Below are 15,757 nucleotides of genomic sequence, written 5' to 3' on the forward strand. Positions count from 1 at the left end.
CAGGTACTACTGAAGCAACAATCCAAATTGTGGAAAGAGGCTGAATTCATGTGAACAGAATCAAAGGACTTGTGAAAGAACCTGAGGAATGGACTATCACATTTAAACCGGGTGATTCCGAACTGACTTTCCAATGGGGACTGAGTGGTAATGGTTTGGGAAAACCCAAATGATCCAAGAAATGTACAAAGAATAACACTGAATTAAGAAATAAGATAACACTTATATCCCTGGTTTCAAGCACTGCCTGAATAAAACATCTCCTTGGGGGAGGAATACTTCAGACAGAGGGGTCAAGACTGTTTTTGTATTCTGACCTTAGCCAGTGAATTGTACAGGGGAGAAGGGAAATTACCATTTCCATCAGTACCATACTGTAAACTTTAATCGATTCATTCCAATACTGGACATGCTAGCTGAGTTATAAGTGAATGTTTAAATTGTGGGAATAATTAGTATTGCAGTTCACAAATTTTATGCTCTTCTTGCGAGAAGTGTTAAAGTAATAACTTTGTTTTGTGGATAGGAATTATTAGTGCCTGTTAAATGAGAGATACCTGAGGAACAGTAGGACACCACAGTTAAAGAGTGTCAAAACCAATTTGCCTGGAAATTAGATAAGAGAATGTGACAAGGAAATAGAGGGCAAGACCAGATTGGCCTCTATATTCACCACCAAGAAGATCAAATACACCTGCTGTGGGTTGCAACCTCACAGGCATGGGAGGTGGGAGTATAACCCATACTTCACCTCTGTTATTCCTGTTTCTGGCACTCATTTGTTGTCTTTTCCCTTTCAGGATACCAGCAAGATTGTGTCACAAATGCTACAGAAAGCATCACATGGAAAGAAACCAAAGTTCCTCTTTTATTACACACACCCATGTCAACAGCCACTGTTATAACCCATCCAAATTAAGAACCTGTAGGCAAAATGGAGAAAATTATTGGGTTACAAGAAATTTAGGAAAAAGTGGTAATAGATTTGGAATTGAATGTCCAAAAGAAGAGAGATGGATTTGTTTTACATTTAATCTTAAAAGATACGTTTCAAGATTCAGTAAAAAAACAAATAGTAAATAAAAAGGTAAAACCAGCACAGCAATTTAACTCTGTATTGACTCCAAAATATATGTTGAATCGTATTACGGGACTCCAAGCAGTTATAGAAATGATAACAAATAAAGCTGCCCAGGCATTAGAGTTAATATCAAGTCAGCAAAGCCAAACAAAAACTGTAGTGTATCAGAATAGGTTGGCTTTAGACTATTTATTGGCTAAAAAAGGGGGTGTTTGTGGAAAGTTTAATATATCAGATTGTTGAAAATTGATGACCACAGAAAAGTCATTCTAGAAAAAGCAAAAGAAATCAAAGAAGGCATATATATATATATGCATATAATAACCCAGGTACCAGTCCAAAAATTAGAAAACAATGTTAAAACCTAGCTGATGGTGTAATGTATTAGAAGAAATTAAGATCTTTCATTTTATGTGTTACAACTATTTTTGTATTTCTTCCTTGTGTAATCCCCTATTTTATTTTGCCAGCATAGTCAAGAAGATGCAAGTAGACAAGAGATATTGCTCAAACCAAATAATTTGCAAATAATAAGAGTGGGGATTGTGAAAAATACATGTATTTTATGATTGGCTTTTTGCAAATATTAAAATGAATATTATATGTGTTGTGTTAGAAAGTAATGCTGTATTAATTCTCTTAAGTGCTGTGTTAAATACAGTTTTAGGTTATAAAAATTGTTAAAATAGAAACAATGCTATGTAGGATACCTTTTTTAAAGAAAGGACTTGCAGCGAGATAACAGCCACAGGACACCTAAATCTTTCAGAGAAAAAGAATTTATTGCTCTCTTATCAGAAGAAACAAACTACTCCCTGCCTCGAAGGTGCTGTTAGGATTCAGAGGAAGAAGTTGACACTGACCAGACAGAATCCTGTATTTGAATGGAATTTATGCATCATGTATGAAGTGTATGACTATGGAACAGGCCATTGCTTTTAAGGGTTAATCCTTTGTTAACGGGTGTCCTTTTTTGGGCTCGTGTTGCCCTGAAAAAGGTACCCGGACGTCCGTAACTGTTTGTCTCTATTGTCTCATATTGTCCTAATTCAATTTGTCCAAATTATTATTACTCTAATTGTATTATTATTTTTATAACCATTTTATTACTATTAAACTTTTAAAATTTTCGAAACAAGGGATTGCCATTTTTAACATTTCTCATGCAAAACCATGGCACCAATGAATGTAGTTTTAGATTGTTGTATATATTGGAGGTTATGATCTTTCAATGTTTGAAGTTTATGGAAGCAGGTAGCAAGCATACTGAAGGTGAGCCAGCTTTATGGATTCATCACACTGCACCCATCTCTGTGCAGACATGAATTAAACAAATACCTTGACTGTGTGTGGATTGGCTTCTTGCACACTGGGTAGAATCTGTATTTGGGACAACATCCTCATTTGGCCAGATTTAGCTAGCTAGTCTCAGCTGTTTCAAACAAAAATATAGGCAGTGTAACATTTCTCAGTAGTAGTTACCAGTATCATCCCATGAACATTAATTTCAGTTCAGGTGAACCTCCTATGTCTACATTTATTGGCCCCCAAACAGCATAAAACATCTAAACTTAACTGACCTTAACTTATCCAAAGATTATTTTCATTCACAAAAAATTAAAATCCTCCTTATTCAAGAGACTCCTGAACTTATATGTGTGAACCAGAAGAGTACCTACTGAGTCAGACAAAACACAAGCTGAACACGACATTTTCATCTTTCATTAAAAATTGGAATGCAACACATATATTATAACAACTTTATTAACATAGTCAAGCAGTGATTGGCATTCACATCTATTATGTCACATCATACAAATGTTGATACAAAATTGCTACAGTACAATATATATTCTCTGCATGATTCAAAATATTTGGTGGCCCCAAAAACTGTAAAATCCAGCAGCTTATCAAAAATTAAAACAATATTCTATTTAAATGAAGTTTTGTTAGCAAATAGGCAGACTTCAAGAAATATCACTCAGTTAGTACCGTTTGAAAGGTTGCAAGAGGATATGTTTGAAGGATACATTCCAACATTGTTGCAGACACAGAAACAGCAGTTTTAAAGCTTTCAAGCAAAACTCATACAACCTAAGTTGTCAGCAGAAAGATCAGTCATCTTTAATTTTAAATGATTTTCTATACTGCATCCAATTGAAAATTTTAGAAATGCTCAGTATTAGTAAGTCAGCAATACTTAGCTACCTATTTCTTCCCATGAAAAAAAGTATTACAATGAAGATTTCAACAGCCAGAGAAACCTGCTTATACCCATCTTTTTTTTTCTAATCGCTTTCCCACAAAGATCACCTAGGCCTTCACAGTTTTGCTGTTCACCCAAAGTAAGGAATTAGATACCTTAGGTCAAAGTAGCATAATGGAATCAGCCTATAGAAAAGTGATATACTATAAGCACTGAATTCTTTGAGATGCAGACTTGACTTACTTAACAAGCATAGTCTAACACCAGACAGGGATCCATCTTTTACAGAGACATTTTAACTGCCCTCACAAATACATTCAAGTAAGTATCCTTATTATTTTAGGAGAATATACTCTACAAGGCAAGCAACAAGAGTATTCACCTCAGAGTTTTCCATTTAAACTAATTTTCCAAAACTGGCTTGCTCCAACCATTATGTGCAAAGAGCAAGCATCAGTGTCAGACCAAAAAAAGTAGACTGATGGTGCGAGTCATTCTGGTGAATGCATAGGTGAGTGAAATACATAGCTACTGATCAAGCTTTACTTACTCAAGATGAGGTTACTGAAAATACGTAATATATCACAAATATGTATGCAAACCACATCAGCATCTACCTGAAGTAACTGCAGGATATTTTGCAATTTGCAACAGTCATTTCACTGTAGAGCTTAACCTTTATCTAAGATAAAAAGTTACTCTTTAGACCCTATGTAGAAGCTTTATGCATTTATGCTCATAAAAGAGAGAGCATGAAAGCAATTTGTCTTAATTTGCAACTTCTTTCCTTGACAAAATCTGAAAGAAAAGATTTCTAACACAATGTTACTTAAAAGCATTTTTCAAGAAATATTTCAATTGTTTGAATATGGATGCATTCTCCTCAAGGGAAGATTTTTGCACTTTTATCTCTTAATACATTCAATATGAATAAAATAGGTGAAGCAAAAGTCATTATTCTCCAACAGTAGAAGGTTAATTTAGAGTAAGTTTAAGACAGAAGAGATCCATAATATGAAATACATAAACTGATATAATTAACACATTTTTATAAGCATGTGTTCTGAACAAAAAGGGTACAAGAGTATTCACCTGAGATAAAGCTAGTATTTGAATATTTCTAAGTAGCAATGAGTTTCACTTGAGTAAAACTATTGAAGCTTTAAAATATACATTTTATTATTATACAATATATGCAGTATAAGTAAATAAAATTGATGTTTACATAAAAGTCCTTAAAAAAATCCACCAAATCCACAGTGTATCACTAATTCTAGTTACAAAACTTATGCTGTTTCATAACTTTTAAAAATTATAATTATTATAAATTTTAAACTCATTCTTCCAAAACTGATCTTTTCAGTATAAGCTTTAAGGAGCAATAAACAAAAGCATAAGAGTTAGCTCATTACAATTTAAATATATACATTTTCACCAATTTCGAAAATAATCAAGCTTTGGAAAAAAAATATAAAGTTGATTATATTTTCTTGTCCTGCTTAGAATAATGAACCATTCTAACAAGTTTTTCCTAAATGAAAATAGTTGTTTCCTGAATGCATAAAGAAAAAAAAATTAGTATTGAACGTATAATTATACAGCAATTTAGAACTGCCAAAAAGATGCATTTTATAAGGATTTTAAATACCCTTTCTGTTATCAACTTAGGTTGATCAGCAGCTTTTCTTCACTCTGAATCCTTCAAAAAGTAAACTTAAAACAGGAAAAAGACATATATGAAAAACAGTAAACACTGACCTCCTGAGGCTCCTACAGCAAAACTATTCAAGTAGAAAATGTACACCATTACTTAGCAGCTGCTATTTTTGTAGCTTAGCAGACTAACAGCACTTTATGCAGTGTGTAAGGAGCAAATGAAGCCATACTTTTAGCATGCCAAGAGGCAAAAACACTGGAATGTAACAAACTCACAATTCTACCAATATAAACATTCAGTCAACATTCAAGAACTGTCAAACCTACACTACAAGAACTGAAATGCTTTTTCTTTATCCCATGATGCAATTATTGAATTATAACTCCTAATGCTGATTCGGAACTTTTCTTGCCTCAGATTAGACCCTAAATGGTTTCTGCAAATCTCTGCACTATATTATGCATTAGGAATATAGTTTATTTGCTTTAAAATATACCACAAGGGAACTTACTAATACAACAGACTATTTTGTCAGTACTGTTTATTTCTGCCTTAATTATTTTCTTTGTTGTTATGCCAGATCAGTTCATATCTGTATGAATACCTATTAAAATACTATGTACAAAAGCAGTATCCTAAGGTAATATGAAGTGGGTTTATTTGAAATTTAGGCAGTTTATTTAAATCCAGATTCTAGCTGTAATGCTACAGTATTATTTAGGTAGCTTTTCTATTCTACAGTTTGTTTTAATGTCATTTGTCTAAAACTCTTCCTTAATGTTCAAATGCACTCAAAACTATAGCAATTTTGTGTCTAAAATAATATCCTACTGTTTTTTTTTCTTCTTCCAAAATTGATTTTAAAGTGTTTTTAGTGACTAAAACTCTTACAAATGTTCTTCAGTGCTTTTAGTTAAGAAAGAATTTTGTATTTGCTACCAAAGCAATGTAATTTGAAAGGAAGTTATCACATGCAAATTTGACCAATTTGAATAAATACTATGTACTAGCATTAGTGAATGTACTTCATACCATACATGTTCAAACTATTCTTCAGGCATAATCCATTCATATTTGCAAAGCCACAAAAACCAAAAAAGGATGAGGTGGAGAGTGGGACGCATTTAAAATGTGCATGTAAACACCCCTACCTCCCCCCCCAAACTCTTAAAACAGCATAACAGCATTTATAAGTCTACAGTCATACAGCTCAAACTTCAGTGCAATGGCTAAATCATTTAACACTCAAATAACAGAACCATGCAAAGAGTAGCAAGTTCTTAAAAAATACCATACAACAACTGCAAACAAACAAAACAAAATCAAAATCACCCACAAACAAACCACAAAACACCAAAAATACCCAAACCACAAACTGTTATCCAATAACCAGTTTTGCAACGCAAAGGTGAGAAAAGAAATCTATAAAAAGGCTGTTATGGCTTAGTTTTGTTTTGCAGATTAATTATGCAGCACTTGAAAAATGGAAAGCTGCGGTTTCACCTCTGACCAGCAAAGTTAAGTCTCTCAATTTTCCTTTAGCATCATGGGATACTCTTTAGGCAATCTAAATAGAGACTTGCCATTTTCAGATAAACACAAGGTCAAGTTTACCAGGTAGGATTTCACCTTCACAGTACATAAGAAAAAACACATTGAAAAAAAAGTAAAGGATTACCTTAACAAAGATTTATTCACAGGAATACATGTAAGCAGAGAAAAAAAGAAAAAAAAAAAAACAGAAAAGCTAAACAAATTAAATGAAGAGGATCCAAACCAACTTTCACTCTTTAGCTTTAAACTTGCACCCTTGTGCATTTAATTATATCACAAAGGGCCACCAACACGTGCCAATATATTATAGATACCCTGCATTACATCCACTAACTTAAACATCTCTAAGATCATGCTGTGAACAAAAATTAAGCATAAAAGGTAATACATTGACTGGGAATAAACACAAATATAGCAATTGTCATCAACTTCTACAATTGTCTTTATGTGCGAATTAACATTTATGTAGCCTTTAACAGGTCTTACCATGAAAATAATTTTTCGAGATTCTGCTAAAAATCACTAGCATATAACCATGCAGAAAGCACATCACACTGACAGCACAGAGGCAAATATTTTGCAGTTATATCAGCTTTCCACATTGTGCAGGTTACACACAATACGATATGAATCTTAATCTTAACAGGTCCTAAAAAGGTATTTCAAGGCCTAATTGTTAACTACAGTACTTTAAACCTATATTCTTAATAAAAATATGATCCACAGAATCTCAGAAAAAGAATTTAAACTGCAGGGCTATATTGAATTGGTAAACTGCAACATAAGACTGATGCCACATTTAAATGTATACTTATTTCATTCTATGTGATGCAAGCATGCTACTTTCCCACTAATTTAAATTACCTCTGATCACTATGAGCCAGAATGCATGCCTGAACTTTAAACTGCATGTTAACAATAATGCCTTACTCTATAAATTAAAGCTAATTAATTACATTAACCAAATTATGTTACTTTAATTTTTTTAAATGCAAAAATTAAGATGTGAATCTTTCCTTTGATTTATCCCTCCCCTTACCCCAAAAACAAAAGGAGTGACTCATTTGCAGCTTGCAGATTACTTCATTTTGTCCAGCTTAACCTCTATTAATTTTCGACATGGTTTCTATATTGTACACTGCAAGTGCCTGCTCCTAATACTGACAAAAGCTGTATTTTAACTGTACTAATTTAATTTCAGTTATTCATTAACATGCAAATTATCTAGGAGTCCCAATAAACAGGATGAAATAATGTAGAAAATCCTTACTTTAAAAAAACATTTTAAAAAAGGAAAGCCTTTTACTGTCTGTGACCTCAATTTGTAGGTTTCCTTTATTGTGCGTAAAATAGTTTTTCTCTTTATGTATCCCTATGGTTCAATTATATGGTTCTTATTTTGGTACAATTCCCCACAATAATCCAGAATGTGCTGTTTTGTTAATAGACATTTTTTCTTCTTCACATCCAGTGCAGAGTTGTAACAGGAGACTATTTCCACCGACAAAGGCTCCAGATGTTAAAACATTTCCCAACATCGACTTAATACAGTGACAGCAACACTTCCCTCCCACCCATCCCAGTAGGGTTGGGACTGTACTGTATTCCCTACTGGTTCACCCTTCCCCCCAGTAAAGGGTAACATTTTCCCTGGGTGCAGAGTCTCCCTCATAGTCTCCCAGACTGAAGGATCTGTAAAAGGAAAAGATAGAGGTATAGTTACATCTTATCTTGAACCTTAACTGACAGATCAGTGCATAAACAAAAAGCTTTTTGCCTTTTTTAAGGGGTAGGTACCAACCTTTAATGCAAAAACAAATTTAAGCCTAGATTTTCCCTTTTAAGAAAAGAGCCCATTTGTACCAAATAAATTCATTAAACAACACCATTTACTTTAAAGCTAGACTGACAATTCCACTATTGTGGCTCAGATTTAAGATAAAAGCAGTCCTATATATTCTAACAAGCTTGTGCCTTTTTAGTACAAGATTACGAAGTGATGTGGTGGTTTTGTATGAGAGGCATTTAGAGAAGTGATGCAAAGCTTGCTGCCACAAGGAAGCTGTACACGCCTCTGTGAAAAACACATGTTAAAGACGAAAGAAACCCGAGAACTTTCTCTTTCCTTTCCATCTGGCAACCAGGTAATACGGCCAGCCCAGCCCCTGTCTCGGTCTGGCTGAGGCTGGACAGGCCCTGCCCTGGGGTGCCCGCTGGGCCCCTCCCCCCCCCCCCAACAGCTGCTGGACTGGGCCGGGCCATGGCTCTGATTTCTAACTTCTTGCTACTGGGCCCTGCCCCTCCGCCAGCCCGGGGCCAAGCTGAGTCTGACGGCCCGCAGGAACAGCCCGGGGCCGGGGCAGCTCGGCCAAAATTCCACCACCGTTGAGACTCATCCACAATGTGAAAAATGCGTATTTTATGATTGACTTTTCGCAAATATTAAAATGAATATTATATGTGTTGTATTAGAAAGTAATGCTGTATTAATTCTCTTAAGTAGTGTGGTAAATATAGTTTAAGGTTATAAAAAAATGTTAAAATAGAAACTATGCTAAGTAGGATGCTTTGTTTAACAAAAAGGACTTGCAGTGAGATAGCCACCACAGGACACCTAAAATCTTTCAGAGAAAAAGAATTTTTGCCCTCTTATCAGAAGAAACGAACTTCTTCCTGCCTCGAAGGTGCTGTTAAGATTCAGAGGAAGAAGTTGACACTGACCAGACAGAATCCTGTATTTGAATGGAATTCATGCATCATGTATGAGGTGTATAAATATGCAACAAGCTATTGTTTTTAAGGGTTAATCCTCTGTTAACGGGTGTCCTTTTTCGGGCTCATGATGCCCTGAAAAAGGTACCCGGACGTCCGTAACTCTTTGTTTCTATTGTCTCATATTGTCTTAATTCAAGTTGTCCAAATTATTATTACTCTAATTGTATTATTATTTTCATAACCAATTTTTATTATTATTAAATTTTTAAAATTTTATAAACAAGTGATTGGCGTTTTTCACAATTATGGTAGCAGAGGAGGGTTAACACCTTGCTGCCGGTGCTTTCGGAGAGTCAGAGTGGGGAAGGCGCGCCCTGCCCTATTTGGCAGCCTCGCTCTGTTTCCCCTGGGGTGGCCGACAGATGCAGGTTACGATCGGTGGACAAAAGGAGTCAATAAAACAAAGACAAGGGAAAAAAGGCTCCCTACAACCGCAGTAATTGGCCCCCTAAGACTAGTAGTGCGCATGAAGAACCCGGGAAGGAAAAGGGATTGGTAACTATTTCTCGGGGGGCAGGTACGGGGGGATGAATGTGTGTGAATGAGAGGCGGGCTGGTTGTCCCAGACCTGCCAAGTGAGTGCTGGAATCTCCCATGCTGCGTTTCCGACTTTCCGCGAAGAAAGAGGCCAGTAAAGAGAAGAAGCGAGTGATAAGAGGAGTGAAAGAATCCCCCGGGGTAACTGGGACTGGGTCTCAGGGAGGGGTTGGACCCCTCAGAGGTAGGGAGCAATGTTTCCTAGCCCAATCCACTAGGAAAGAGGACAGGAGGGGCCCCTAAAAACCTGCTGGGTTGAGGGATTTTTATTCCAAGAGCAGCATTGAGCAGAATTCTGTCGGGGTGAGGATATACCCAAGAACACTCAGGGTGGGACAACACAGCAAAAAAATTAAATGCCCAAGAGCATCTGGGGTTGTACCACACTGCTGGGTTGAGGGATATCTGATAGCACCGGGACTGGCCAGTAACACCTAAACTTGTAATAGGTGATGTGAAAGTAACAGGTACCTTACTGTTGTCTTGTTGTGTGTGTGAGAGTGAGTCACACACAAAGTCAGCCACAACTTCCCGGGCAGGTGGGAAGGGGGAGGCAGCGGAAAGAGGAGTGAGTGACCTGCACACCAGGCTAGTGTTCCTCGGGCAGGTGGGGCTTTAGCTGAAGGTTGTGTGTGACCTGCAAACCAAACTAGTGTTCCCCGGGCGTGTGAGGGGGCCATAACTGAAGAGTGTGAAAGACATGCAGACAGCCTCTCATGGGGATGGGCACCGGAGGCAACCAGAGTCAGGACCCTTCCAGGAGGCCTGGAGATACTGAGACCCCGGAGGCCAACCCCAAGGCAAGGGGGGCCACAGGGACCCGTGATTTTCTGCCGACAGGGATCCACTTTGTGTCTTGAGGGTGTGAAGGAATGTGTGAAAGTGAATGAGAAATAAAAGTGAGTGAATGTAGATGAATGAAAGTATAGGTAGTGTGGATTGTGCATTTTAAGCCTTACCATATCTCCTTGGAGGGAGGTGTATTGTATTGAAAAGCAGTGTGAGAGAAGGGGTTTTCTGGGTGTAAGTAGTTGAAAGAAAAGTGGTATTTCAGTTGTTAGTAAAAAGTGAAAAACAGAAGCAGAGGACGAATAGATAGAATATTGAAAAATGAGACAGAAATCCAGTAAGGTGGATACAGGAAAGAAAAGCAGGAAAAAATTACCAACAGAAATTCCCCAAGATAGCCCTTTGGGAGTATGTTAGCAAACAGAAATACAACTCCTTGCAAAATACAGGGTATGCAGAAGTTGATGAGAAAAAACACGCAAACTTGTGAATTACATACTTTAAAAAGAGCATTAGAATATTTAACACAAAAGAAAGGAGTTATGTATTGATTCAAGGTATGCCTTTAGAGTAGCACATACCTTAAGAAAAATTTAAAAAGGGAGATTACTTAATTCAAGAGGAAAAGGATTAGTACCTGAGAAACTTATTTTAGAGGTTTTAGACACATTAAAATTACCTAAGAGAGATAGCTATAGTTCATATTAAGGGACACCAAAAGGTAAAGACCCCAGAAATAAGGGGAAATAATTTGGCAGATCAGGAAGCTAAAGACGCAGCAGAAAATGTAGCTGAAAGACTTAATATTAACTCCAAATGAGAAAAAATTGGAAATTACAAAGTTTAGGGAGGCAGAGAAAAAAAGAATTAAACAAGATAGGTGGTGAACAAGATAAATCAGGGAAATAGAAACATCTTGATGGAAGACAATTAGATAATAAAATGCTTACTAGGTAATATTAGAAGACATGCATCAGAAAACCCAGTGGGATACTCAGGCTTTGTGTGATGATTTTAAGGAACTATGGGTGCATTAGGATTTTTGGAGTAGAAAAACAAGTAACTGAAAGATGTATAATTTGCCAAAGGATAAATAAAAGGGTGATGAGAAAAACAACATGAGAAGGTCGTGAGTAAGCTCGTCGACCATTTCAAAGTATCCAAGCAGAAGTTTGGATTTGTTAAGCTCTGGATTTATTTGTAAAAACCGTTTGATCTAGAAGAAAAAGAGTATACTACATGCTGGGGAGGGGGGAGGTTGTAAGGAAAATAACATTTTTGAAAGGCAATAAAAGAAAAACAGTAAAAGACTGGGAAGAAATTATTGCCTCATCCATTCCCGTTTGTTTCCCCACTCGTTCGCAGCTGCACCACCCCACCCCCCCAGCCCCTGTGCCGGCTCCGGCACAGTCCGTCTGCCTCAGTCCCGGCCGCCTGGCCCACGGCCGCTACGCTGGCCGCGCCGGGGGGGTGTGGGTCTGTCCTGCCGTGTGGACCGTGGTTACCGCGCTGACCGCACCGAGGGGGAGGTCCCGTCTGTCCCGTCTGTCCCATCCCCGGCTGCCCTGACTCTGGTCGGCTACCGCCGCTGCAGCCGGGGTCAATCGCCTGCTTTGTCTCTGCCGGATCAGCCACCGTGAGCCGTGTGGGGGCGATCCACGCTCCAGCTCGGCCTGCACCGGAACAGCCCCTCGGGCGATCCCGGCTGCAGACCCCACCTTTAGCGGACCGAGACTCAGAGTCATGCCGAGTTCCACCCGTCCTGCCCCGAGCCCCGTTCCCTTGGTAACCACAGCTCCGGCTATTCTGGGAAACTCTCTCTAAAGGAAGCACTTTATCGAAACACTAAAAGTTCAGTTAAAAGAAAGCCCTCTCCTGATTATTCCTAAGAATACAGGAGAAAGGCTATAGAAGATAAAAATCCAAAAAGAACGGGATAAAGGGATTGGTCTATTTCCATTAAGAGAGGTTTCCATAGGAGGGAGTGGACCGGCGTTTGTAAATGCTCCTTTGACTTCGTCTGAGGTCTGAAATTTTAAGAAATAAATGAAAGGGATATTTGGAGGATCCCATAGGCATAGCTGAACAATTAGACCAATTTTTAGGTCCAAACATTTACTCTTGAGAAGAGATGCAGTCTATAATGAAAATAATATTATGTCAGGAAGAAAGACAATTAATGAGAGCAGCTGGAATAAAAGCTTGGGAAAAAAGATAATCCGTAGGGACCCCCAGAGAAGACAAAATGCCATCTGTACCTCCTGAGTGCGGTCAAAATAATGTGGAGGGGAGTAAACACGTGAAGAATTATCGTAATTACATAATCAAGGGAATAAATAAGACAGCATATCAAAGGCGAAATGCAAAAAAAAAAAAAAAAAAAAGGTTTTTAAGGGACAGCATTTAGAGGGGAAAGAAGAAACTCCAACTAAATAGATAACCAAGCTTAAGAGAAATAGGAAAATGGCCCTAAGTAAGTGGAAGATCTGAAAATCTTTAAAGAGAGGGGCACAGAGGAGGAATAGGGAGGTCATAAGTTTTAATTTTCGGGGGGGGGGGGGGGCGGACAAATACCATCTGGAGCCTGTGATAACTTTAAAAGTGGGTCCCCAAGAAGAAGAAGAATAGGAATTTGTAGTAGACACAGGGGCAGAAAGAACCTGCCTGTTAAATATTCCAAAAGGCTATAGTGTGAGCAAATGTGCAGTGAAAGTAACAGGGGCAAAAGGAAAAAGTTTTACATTTCTGGTCATTAAAGATGTGGTAATTCAGGGGGAAACTAAAATTTGGATGGGACATGTCTAATTGGTCCGAGGGGAAGGTAGCAATTTATTGGGGAGAGACTTACGAGTGCAATTAGGAATAGAGGTTATACCAGAAGATGAGAAAATGACAGCTAGAGTTTTAAAATTAGGCCAAGAAGATGAAGGAAAAAAAATCAACAAGGAAGTTTAGGCTGGGAAAGGAAACAGGGGAGGATTAAATATCGACCCCATAAGGGTTACAACTGAGAGAGAAGATTGTCCCATACGTGTACGTCAGTATCCTGTATCTTTAGAAAGACGGGAAGGTTTGAAGCCAGTAATAGAAGGACTAATAAAGGATGGGGCATTAGAACCTTGTATGCCTCCTCATAATACCCCTATTCTCCCAGTAAAGAAGTCTGATGGGAGTTATAGATTAGTACAAGATTTAAGGGAGGTTAAGAAAAGAACTCGGACTCGCTATCCAGTGGCACCAAATCCTTATACTCCTTATACTCCTCTAAGTAAGGTCCCACCCCAGCATCAGTGGTTTAGTGCGGTGGATCTTAAAGATGCTTTTTGGGCTTGCCCACTAGCCAAGGAGAGCCGAGATATTTTTGCCTTTGAATGGGAAGGTCGAAAAAACGGGGAGAAAGCAGCAACTAAGATGGACAAAGTTACCACAGGGGTTTATGGAATTCCCAAACTTATTTGGGCAAGCTTTAGAAACAATACTACAAGATTTCCCTACTCCTCCTGGAATATAAATTATCCAATATGTGGATGATCTTTTATAATCTCGGGAAGCTGAAGTTGAAGTGAGAGAGGCTACTATACAATTTTTGAATTTTCTGGAATAAAAAAGGATTAAGGGTATCAAAAGGGAAACTGTAATTTGTAGAACCAGAGGTAAAATATCTTAGGCACTTACTAAATAAAGGTAGCTGGAAACTCAACCATGAGAGAATTGCAGGAATTTTATCCCTTCTGCCTCTCTCTTCAAAGAGATAATCTTGGGATTATTGAAATATTATAGATTATGGATTGAGGGGTACACACAGGTAGTAAAATTTGTGTATGAAAAATTGACAGAGGGAGATGATATAAAACGGACCAAGGAAGATATTGTTAAATTTAAAAAGTTGAAGTCAAAACTAGCCTAAGTACCAGCTTTAAGCTTACCTTTATTAGAAAAATCCTTTATCATTTATCCATAAATACAGAAAATGGAGTAGCTCATAAAATTTTAATTCAGGAGTGAGGAGGAGTAAAAAACCTAGTAGCTTATATATCAAAGATGTTAGACCCAGTAAGCCACAGCTAGCCAGTATGTATTTAAGTTATAACAGCTACTGCAATCCTAGTAAAAGAAAGTTGCAAGCTTACTTTTGGAAGTAAACTAGTTGTGTACACCCCGTACTGTCTGAGGTGTGTTGAATAAAAAAAAAAAAAGAAGAAAGTAAGAAGAGACGTAATAGAGATGGTGAAGTAGGGGGGTGGTTAGCAGACTCTGGAATGTTGGAATGTGGAGTGATGACATCTTGGTGTGAGAAGAGAGCAGAAGTGTGAATGCGGGTGTTTTGCATGAAAGGCAGGGAAGTGTCTTAACACATGGTTGTTAAGAGCTGAATGGGGGTCCAGAAAGGGTTTAGCAGAACAGGCCCTCCTTGAAGGGAAAAGAGGATAAGTTGACTAAAGAAAGAAAATGAATATCAGGAGCACCTGAGAACGCCAAGTTGGGGGTTGTCAAGGTTGGGAGGTGTCTGACCCAGGAGCAGTGAGGCCTCGGGGTCTGCGACATGGACCGATTCATGGAGGTGACCCGGTGGCGGTGCTGGGAGCAGATGACACGGGTTTGCTGGCCAGGAGTGGGCCGGCGTCGTGGCGGAACTGCCGGGGTAGCTCCTAGACTGTCGGGATCCCGAGTCCAGGATGGCAGCGTCGGCCCTCGTAAGTGGGTCGAGAGAGAGAGAGAAAGAAGGAAAGAGAGAGAGAGAGAAGAAGAGAGAGATAGGGGGCAAAAGAGACGCAAGGTATGTCCCCAGGGTCTCCATGCCCGTGGCTGTTCTCCCCTGCTCCGACCAGCCAGGGCCCTGCAGTGAAATGGCAGCGCCGGGGGAAGGGTGAAAAACAGCAGCATTGACAGCAAGGCTGTGAAAAGAGGGGGAGGGGGCGAGCACTAAGAGATAAAATCAAAGCAGAGATTGCTGACTCTCCAAACCTCACAAAATGGTTTGTTTTTCTTAAGTAAGAAGTTTTTGTTTTGTTTGCTGTTAAAAAAGAAGGGTTTTTTCCTGAAGAATGGGTTTGTAAGGCTAAAACAATTAAATGCTGCCCAAAAAGTAAAAAGCAATAGATGTGATACTGAAAGAGAGATTTTTGGAATGCACTTGAGTTAGCAATATGAATTAAGC

General features: G+C 38.4%; 1 protein-coding gene and 1 long non-coding RNA gene across 4 annotated transcripts in view; one reads left to right on the top strand and one right to left on the bottom strand.

The window, feature by feature from the left end:
• Positions 1-15,757, top strand: part of LOC141726971 (uncharacterized) — a 27,619-nt gene that overhangs the window by 9,009 nt on the left and 2,853 nt on the right. The gene's annotated exons all lie outside the window — the stretch shown is intronic.
• LOC141726970 (transportin-1-like) overlaps positions 1,808-15,757 on the bottom strand; it is a 183,391-nt gene continuing 169,441 nt past the window's right edge. For all 3 annotated transcript variants that reach the window (XM_074532124.1, XM_074532121.1, XM_074532122.1), the window contains one exon: positions 1,808-8,190. The gene's annotated coding sequence lies outside the window, so the exon portion shown is untranslated. The remainder of the gene's footprint in view (positions 8,191-15,757) is intronic.

The sequence above is a fragment of the Zonotrichia albicollis genome, chromosome W (assembly GCF_047830755.1).
Source record: "Zonotrichia albicollis isolate bZonAlb1 chromosome W, bZonAlb1.hap1, whole genome shotgun sequence".
Taxonomy (NCBI): domain Eukaryota; kingdom Metazoa; phylum Chordata; class Aves; order Passeriformes; family Passerellidae; genus Zonotrichia; species Zonotrichia albicollis.